Here is a 9,028-nt window from a genome sequence, read left to right as displayed (position 1 = left end):
CACTATAGTAAGGGTGAGCTTTCGTCCTCGCATGCCCAATTGGGGCCGACCCAACCATGCTAGGTTTGAAAAATAATATACTTGAAAACATTTACTACATAATATTGTGCACGTTTATCGAAAATACTTTTAAAATAGGCAACCACAAACATTTGTTTTCTTTCATAAAACATATGCAGTATGCTTCACACACTTGGAGCTCCGAGATACTTACCTACCGGCCAATATAAATCAAATCGGTGACCGACCTGGTTCGTCCTGAATTCGAGAACCAGCCAACTACTCTGTAGTACTTCCGACTACAAGTAGCGAAAGTGTCCATTTCCTGGCCCTGAGTCTCCTATGACTGGTTCACTGTCTGTACTCACTCTTTCTCGACAAACATAGGAGCACGGCCCCCTCCGGAGGTTCACGGTTATCGACACCGTGGGATCCCTAAGAATCTACGCGTCTAGGTCCCATTCACTTTCAGGTCACAAGTACAAACATACAAGGGTACAGTATCTCAACATGCAAGTCTAGCCTCGGTTTTCGCAATTAGCAATTATCAGTTCTGAAAACACATGTATCACGAGGCATCGACTAATGAACAACCCAAAAACGTACTTGCAGGCAACATATTATTATACTAGGGCATTCCACATATAGAAAAGCCTCTAACAAGGAAGGGACAGCTCACCCTACCTGGAAATGCCGGCGTATTCCACACTCTGACGCTTTCCGCTTAAGCTTCCTTAACGATCGTGTTTCCTAAACCATTACTTAGTTTGTAAGTAATTATCCAGGTAAACGTCATGATCAACTTTAAGTAATCGCGCACACTAAATCCTTTTTATTTCAATGAGGCCATTAATTATTTCTTTCAACCTTTACCAATTTGGGAAACTAACTTCTTTCTAAAAAAGCAAAACGTCCTTATCACTCCGCTAAACTTTCGCCAATCCGAGCGACCAAAGTCGAGTCGATCCTCACGTTTTACGAGGTCGGTCAACCTTGGTCAACTCTCATAGTTGACTTTTGATTTTTGACTTTTGACAAAATAATTCCTTTATTTACCATTATCTCTTATTTATTAAAAATAAATAAGTAAATAATTATAAATAAAGTTTTACTTTCACTTTTACCAATTTACTTCTCCTTTTTCACCTTTTCACTTTTACCATGAATTTCACCTCCACACTTACACTTTTACCTTTTACCTCCCTTTTACCGAATTTACCTTTACTTTCACCTTCTTCACTTTTTTTACCAATTTACCAAGGTAAAACTCATTTAATCAACTTTTACTCTTTTCTTCATTTTCTTTATTTTCTTCCAAAAATAAAGCCATTTCGTTTCTTCTTCCTTTTCTTTTTCTTTTGGCCAAAACTACACAACAATAATCACCAAAATCTTCAACACCAATTTCCAATCCTTTGAAAATTAGACCAATAAAATCCTACTAATTAAACTCTCTTCAAATATCTAATTTTCACAATTTTTCCAACAACAACAATATCTCAACAAAATCAAAATCAACCAAATAAATTCCAAAAATTCTAGGGTTTGTCCAAAACCCATTCCTTACCCTTTCTTCTTCAAAACTCACGGCCTAAGCTTCCTCCTTGGCCTTCTTCACCTACAAATCCGTCCAACATCAATATCACCACCAAAAATTGCGAAACAAGGTTGCATGGGTAGATCCTTACCACAAATCCTTGCCAAACCCATAGCCTAGCCTCTTGGTTTAGGGAAAATCGGGTTCATGCAAACAAAATTACAAATCAAGATCAAAAACTCGGATTTGATAAGAAAGATGTATAGATCGAAGGAATAGAGGCTAGATTAGGATGGATAATACCTTGATTTGAATTTGGAAAGAAGAAATCACAAAAAGCCCCAATTTAGCTTCGGGTTCTAAGGTTTTTGGAGGGTTGGATGGCCAAATTTCTTGATTGTGGTTGGAGAAATGGAAAGAGGGAAGGAAGAGAAGAAAATCTGGAAATTTTGGTAAAATATGGGGTTCCGGCGACGGCTGCCGACGGCGGCGTCGGTGGCGGTGCGACGGCGACGGCGACGACGGCGATTTCCGGCGAGAGGGTAGAGAGAGAGAGTCTCGGGTAGAGAGAGAGAAAGCTGAAGGAAAATGAGGAAGAGGCTAGGGTTTGGAGAGAGTGTTTGGCTTTTATACCTCTCCCCAAATTTAATTGTGAAATGTCTAAGTTGCCCCTCTTGTTGGGCCAATGGGCTTGGGCTGCTCCATTTCCATTTTCCTTTTAATTTCCTCAAGCCCAATTCGAAAATACATCTTCAAACATCCTTATTTCTCTGACACTTCACCGAATCCATTCGGGAAATTTTTCCGGGCTTGTCCTAAGCCTCGATACTTTAAAAATAGTTTCCTAGACCCAAATTGGATTTTCTCTAATTTCTTAATCCTTTTAATGGCCTCAAAATCTTAATCTAATCTCGAATACATTCGTACCTTACGAATACGTAATTTCATACGTTATGCGACAAATTAAAATAACGAGAAAAAGTACGAAGTTAAAATGTTCTCCTTTCAAATTTGCTTCGGCGATCTTTTTGCTGCAATGAACTTTAGTACCTTCTAGGCCCAAATGAAAGGACTTTGGCCCAAACTTAAATTGTCGACCCAATACGTGGTCTCGACACCAAAACAATTTCCAAAATCGATTTCTTCACTTAAATCACCTTGAGAAAATCTTATTGGCGAAAAAATTACATTCTAAAAATTAAACAAAATTTTCGGGGGCCCACAGGTTATGCGCACAAATCTCCCTGTTTCTGCTTGGGGATATGCAATATTGCATGCAGTGACGCTAATTTGTCTACGACCCACTGCAACCCAATCTTACTCTGCGTTACAGCTAGTGACTGGGTACGAGCCTGATATCTCGCACTTACGCATTTTTGGGTGTGCCATTTATGTGCCTATTACGCCACCAAAGCGTACTAAGATGGGTCTACAACGACGAATGGGCATTTATGTTGGATATGAATCTCCAACGATCGTCCGCTACCTTGAACCCTTAACAGGCGATCTCTTTACCGCTAGATTTGCGGATTGTCACTTTGATGAGACAGTCTTCCCATCGTTAGGGGGAGATAAGAACACATATGTTCAACAGGAACAACAGGAATTGTCGTGGTCTGCCCCCACTATGTCTCATCTCGATCCCCGTACCGCACAGTCCGAACTTGAAGTGCGAAGAATAATCGAGCTCCAGAACGTAGCACACACTCTACCTGATGCGTTTTCTGATGTTGCCAAAGTGACGAGATCACACATACCTGCTGCAAACGTGCCTGCAAGGATCAATGTCCCAAACACGCCTCTCCTGTGACACCAGGAGATGGCACCATTGCCCAACATGGCAATGATGTGGCATCTATGGCCGCAGGTCCCGCAAGAAAGCGCGGTAGACCGATTGGTTCGAAGGATACTCGCCCTAGAAAGAGGGCGAATGAGGCACAAACAAATCCTTTGATCATCGATACTCAAAATCCGTCCCATGAGAATGTTCCGGATTATGGTTATGTCCAAGACACATCATTGGGGGACGCCTCAATGTCAGAACCTATCCCTGAGAACGTAGAGATCTCTGTTAATTACACTAGTGTACATGGGACGTGGGAAAGAAACTCCATCATCATTGATGATGTATTCGCGTATTCAGTGGCGCGTGAGATTATTGAGACCGATGACATCGAACCACGCTCCGTTGATGAATGCCAACGTAGAGCTGATTGGCCAAAGTGGAAAGATGCGATCCAGGCAGAACTTGATTCTCTAGCGAAAAGAAAGGTATTCGGACCAGTTGTGCCAATACCGCCCAACACCAAACCAGTCGGTCACAAATGGGTATTCGTTAGAAAGCATAATGAGAAAAACGAGATTGTAAGGTACAAAGCTTTCCTTGTGGCGCAAGGTTTCTCACAACGCCCTGGAATCGACTACGAGGAGACCTATTCTCCCGTAATGGACGTCATAACGTTCCGCTACCTTGTTAGTTTGGTAGTTTCCGAAAAACTGAACATGCAGCTTATGGATGTGGTTACTGTGTATCTATATGGGGATCTAGATACAGAGATATACATGAAGATTCCAGACGGAATTTAGTTACCCAAATCAAGTGGCTCTAAACCACGGAGCGCGTTTGCGAATATATTGAAACGCTCACTATATGGATTGAAACAATCCGGACGGATGTGGTATAACCGTCTAAGTGACTAGTTGATTGGAAAGGGATATGTCAACAATGAACTATGCCCATGTGTGTTCATAAAAAGGACAAGTTCCGGATTTGCAATAGTAGTGGTTTATGTCGATGACATGAACATAATTGGCACCCTTAAAGAGTTAAGGGAAACCGCTGAACACTTGAAATCCGAGTTTGAGATGAAAGATCTTGGGAAAACACGGTTTTGCCTCGGTTTAGAACTTGAGCACCGTAGAGATGGTATCCTGATTCATCAATCAGCTTATACCCAAAAGATGCTTAGGCGTTTCAACACTGACAAGATTAAGCCTTCAAGCACCCCAATGGTCGTCCGTAGTCTTGATCCAAGGAAGGATCAATTTCGTCCAAAAGATGACGATGAAGAAGTGCTAGAGGCAGAAGTGCCCTACCTAAGTGCAATAGGCGCATTATTGTACTTAGCACAATGCACAAGACCGGATATCTCATTCGCTGTGAACTTGCTAGCTAGATATAGCTCTGCGCCAACACGTCACCATTGGACTGGTGTTAAAGATATCTTTCGATACCTAAGTGGTACGATCGATATGGGCTTGTTCTATCCCTACAGAGAGAAGATGGATTCGGACCCATCAAGTGCCAGGGACGCCACACATGGTGGATTGCGTTCCCTCTCCCCATCCCAAAATAATATAAGTGTTTTGGAAGGTTTTGCTGAGGCTGGGTACCTCTCTGATCCACACAAAGGTCGCTCCCAAACTGGTTATGTTTTCACCATGGGAAAGACCGCGATATCTTGGAGGTCTACAAAGCAGACCTTAGTCGCTACCTCTTCGAATCATGCAGAGATTATTGCTCTTCACGAAGCAGTTCGTGAATGTATATGGCTTCGGTCCATAGTTACGCATGTTCGAAGCAATTGTGGTTTGAAGTCTACCACAGATGAGCCAACAAGCATTTATGAGGATAATGCTGCTTGCATTGAACAAATGAAGCAAGGCTACATCAAAGGCGACAATACCAAGCACATATCGCCTAAATTCTTCTACAATCAGCAACAACAGAAGCTCCTCAAGATCAAAGTGAACCAGGTTCGATCTGAGGACAATGTGGCAGACTTGTTTACTAAGTCATTGCCCAAATCCATGTTCGAGAAACATGTGGCAAGAATTGGCTTGTGGAAATTATCTGAACTCCCATGATCGTAGTCATCAGGGGGAGGCGCAGACATCAGGGGGAGATGTCTACATGTTCGTCTCGAAACGTGAAGGGTGTGTTGTGCTCTTTTTCCCCTTCGACCGAGGTTATTTTTGTCCCACTGGGTTTTTGTTACTCAGCAAGGTTTTTAACGAGGCAACGAGAGAAGCACCGCATTTGGGCAACACAAGGGGGAGTGTTCAAGTAAACCCTAATTTGTGTTTGGCCCAAACCCTAGGTTACTTGACCTAGTGGTAATAGGGTTAAATTAGAAGGATCTAGATTCTTATTCAATGTACGATTACTTTCCTTGTATGATTAAGATTCTATGCATTGTAATCCTCTATATAAAGAGACCCCTATTATCAATAAGAATAGACAGCAAATTTCTCTCAATTTCAGTTTCTCTACAACAAAAATAGATTTTTATTAAGAAAATTAAAAAAGAAATGATTCCACAACTCCCACTATTTTCTCTCTGCAATAACTACCAGTGAATCTATTTTTTCTGCAATAATTACCAGAGAATCTATTTCTTCTGCAATAACTACCCATCTTTTTTTTTTTTAAACGAAAATTTTTCGTACACCTGTAGAGCATGTGATTGCAGACTAGTTTCATTTAATAAAACGAAGTTAAACGTAATAATCACTCATATAGGACGGTAGAAAGAGCCGCTACCTAAACAACCTCACATCTTCATACTGCTGATACAAAAAAGTCCTAACATTGCATGAACTCATTTATTGCTGATGGTGTCGGTGGACAGATTATTGCTGATGGTTTCCGGATGCGTATGCTTTTCATCACTAATGTATGCTTTAATATCTGGTTGGTGATCTCTATTTCAATAGTACGTACTTATGCATTTTATATAACTAACAGTTGCACATCAATTCTCTAGATCATACATATGTTATGAAATATGAACAATACAGTTACCCTGAAAAGGCACTTTCTTGGATACAATTGTACGTGGACCTTAATACAGTTGGGTGCCGTTGATGTGGCACAAAATCAAGGCTGATGCAATCCCAGGGCATTATTTTTTGACTCAACTAAAGATGAATATTTTTCTTTTAATATATGGTTCGCGTGCAAATCATAAGCCCTTGCTTGCAATGTTTAGCTAGGTTTCCGACGTTCATTCGTAATTAAGTTGCCAACAATTATTTGAGTCTGATGTTTTATGTAATATCCATCGATCGTCACTAAACCGGATATATATTATTCACAGAGCACGCATGCAAATCAACAAAACCGTTGATTCGAATCATAAGAACCACCCAAAGAGCAAGTGGATCTCGGAGTTTATTCACTAATTCACAAACAGAAACCCTGGCAGAGTTCCTTTGGAACTATATTGAATGTTTTCTTACCCTTGTAAAGTTTAAATTAGACAGAATAAAACTTATAAATACAACACTTATAAAATACTTTTGTGTATACCTTTAAGGAAATGTGACGGCATGTCTGTTGCAATTAGGGGTGGGCGTGGGCCAGGATGACCACGTTCCCAAACCCAAATCCTAATCTAACAACGGTACCGGATGTGATTGCTTTTTTTATAAAAAAAAAAATTGATCCCGTCCCGTCCTATCCTTTTCAATTTCGAGTTCATTCAGGATAATTTAAGATTGGTACATATTTAAATAATCTGATATAACTTGTATAATTCAACTTAGCATCAAATCATTCATGATTATTCAAAGTTCAAAATAATCAAACACCAATATATATGATCATTATCCATACAAAAACCATCAATCCAAGCTTTATGGCTTTACAACGCTTGAAAGAAGTTCAAAGAAGTCCAAGCAAATTGAGTAATTAGCAAATATAAATATTTTAATAAATTTATCACAAGAGTTTTTATCACCAATAGGATCAAAATTTTCTTGCACCGGACAAAATGATACCTAAATTTTAAAAAAAAAAATCAACTCAATACCCAACTTTCATAAGTGATCAAAATGATATTTAAAATTTTAAAAACAAATCAACTTAATACCTCAGTTTATTTTTTCTAACTTCTTTGTTAAATCAAATGCAAAATCAAGCCCAAAAATTGAAGTGATTTGTGGTCAGAGACCCATCAACCGTCTATAACCCAATCTTCTTCTTCTCTAGAATTAAAAAAATCTTCCGTTCAATTTCAATTTCTACCATCGATCGTAGAAACAAATAAAATTCGGATGTTTCCCAACTTCTAAAGAAACAAAGAAAAAAGGGAAGAGAGAGAGAGTAGAGATAGAAGAAGAGAATTAACAAAGTAAAATAAAAAATAATTGAAAAATGTTTAAGGAAAACTGAATTGGGAGAGAATTGAATCTGACTTTCATTGATAATAGGGGCCTCTTTATATAGAGGATTACAAGCATAGAGATAGAGTTGTACATGGAAAAATAATCGTACATTGATTGGATATCTCCTAAGATTCTCCGAGAATATCTCTAATATAAACCCTATTTCAACTAGAGCAAGTAACCTCGAGTTTAGGCCAGACACATATTCTGGATTTACTTGAACACTCCCCCTTGTGTCGCCCAAACGTGGTGCTCCTCTCGTTGCCTCATTAAAAAAAACCTTGCCGAGTAACAAAAACCCAGTGGGACAAAAATAACCTCAGTTGAAGGGGAAAAAGAGCACAACACACCCTTCACGTTTCGAGACCATACATGTAGACACCTCCCCCTGATGTATGCATCTCCCCCTGACGACTATGATCATTGGAGTTCGGATAACTTCTGCAAACGATGCTACCAACATGTTTCTCGAAAGTGGAATTTAGGCAATGACTTAGTGAGCAAGCCTGCCGCACTGTCCTCAGATTGAACCTAGTTCACTTTGATCTTGATGAGAGTTTGTTGTTGCTGATTATACTTGGTGTAGTCGCTTTTGATGTAGCCTTGCTTCAAAACAAGCAGCATTATCCTATATGCTCGTAGGCTCATCTGTGGTAGACTTCAAACCACAATTGTTTCGAACATGCGTAATTATGGATCCAATCCATATACATTCACGAACCACTTTGTGAAGAGCAATAATCTCTGCATTGTTCAAAGATATAGCGACTAGGGTCTATTTCTGTAGACCTCCAAGATATCGCGGTCTTTACCCATGGTGAACACTTAACCAGTTTGGGAATGACCTTTGTGTGGGTCAGAGAGATACCCAACATCAGCAAAACCTTCCAAAACGCTTATCGTTTTGGGATGGGGATAGTGGACGCATGCTAGTGTTGGCGGCGTTCCTGGTGTGTGATGGGTTCGAATCCATTATCTCTCTGTAGGGATAGAACAAGCTCATATCAATCGTACATCTCAAGTATCGAAAGATATCTTTTACACCAATCCAATGGTGTCGCGTTGGCGCAGAGCTATATCTTAGCTAACAAGTTTACTGCAAATGAGATGTCCGGTCTTGTGCATTTAGCTAAGTACAATAATGCGCCTATTGTACTATGTAAGACACTCCTGCCTCTAGCACATCTTCATTATCATCCTTTCAACGAAGAGGATCCTTTTCAGGATCAAGACTACGGACGATCATGGGGGTGCTTGAAGGCTTGACCTTGTCAAAATGCCTAAGCATCTATCGACACGATGCTCAAGTTCCAAACCGAGACA

Source organism: Rosa rugosa, chromosome 7 (assembly GCF_958449725.1).
Source record: "Rosa rugosa chromosome 7, drRosRugo1.1, whole genome shotgun sequence".
Lineage (NCBI taxonomy): Eukaryota > Viridiplantae > Streptophyta > Magnoliopsida > Rosales > Rosaceae > Rosa > Rosa rugosa.
The sequence above is the reverse complement of the archived record's forward strand: the minus strand, read 5'-3'. Positions refer to the sequence as shown.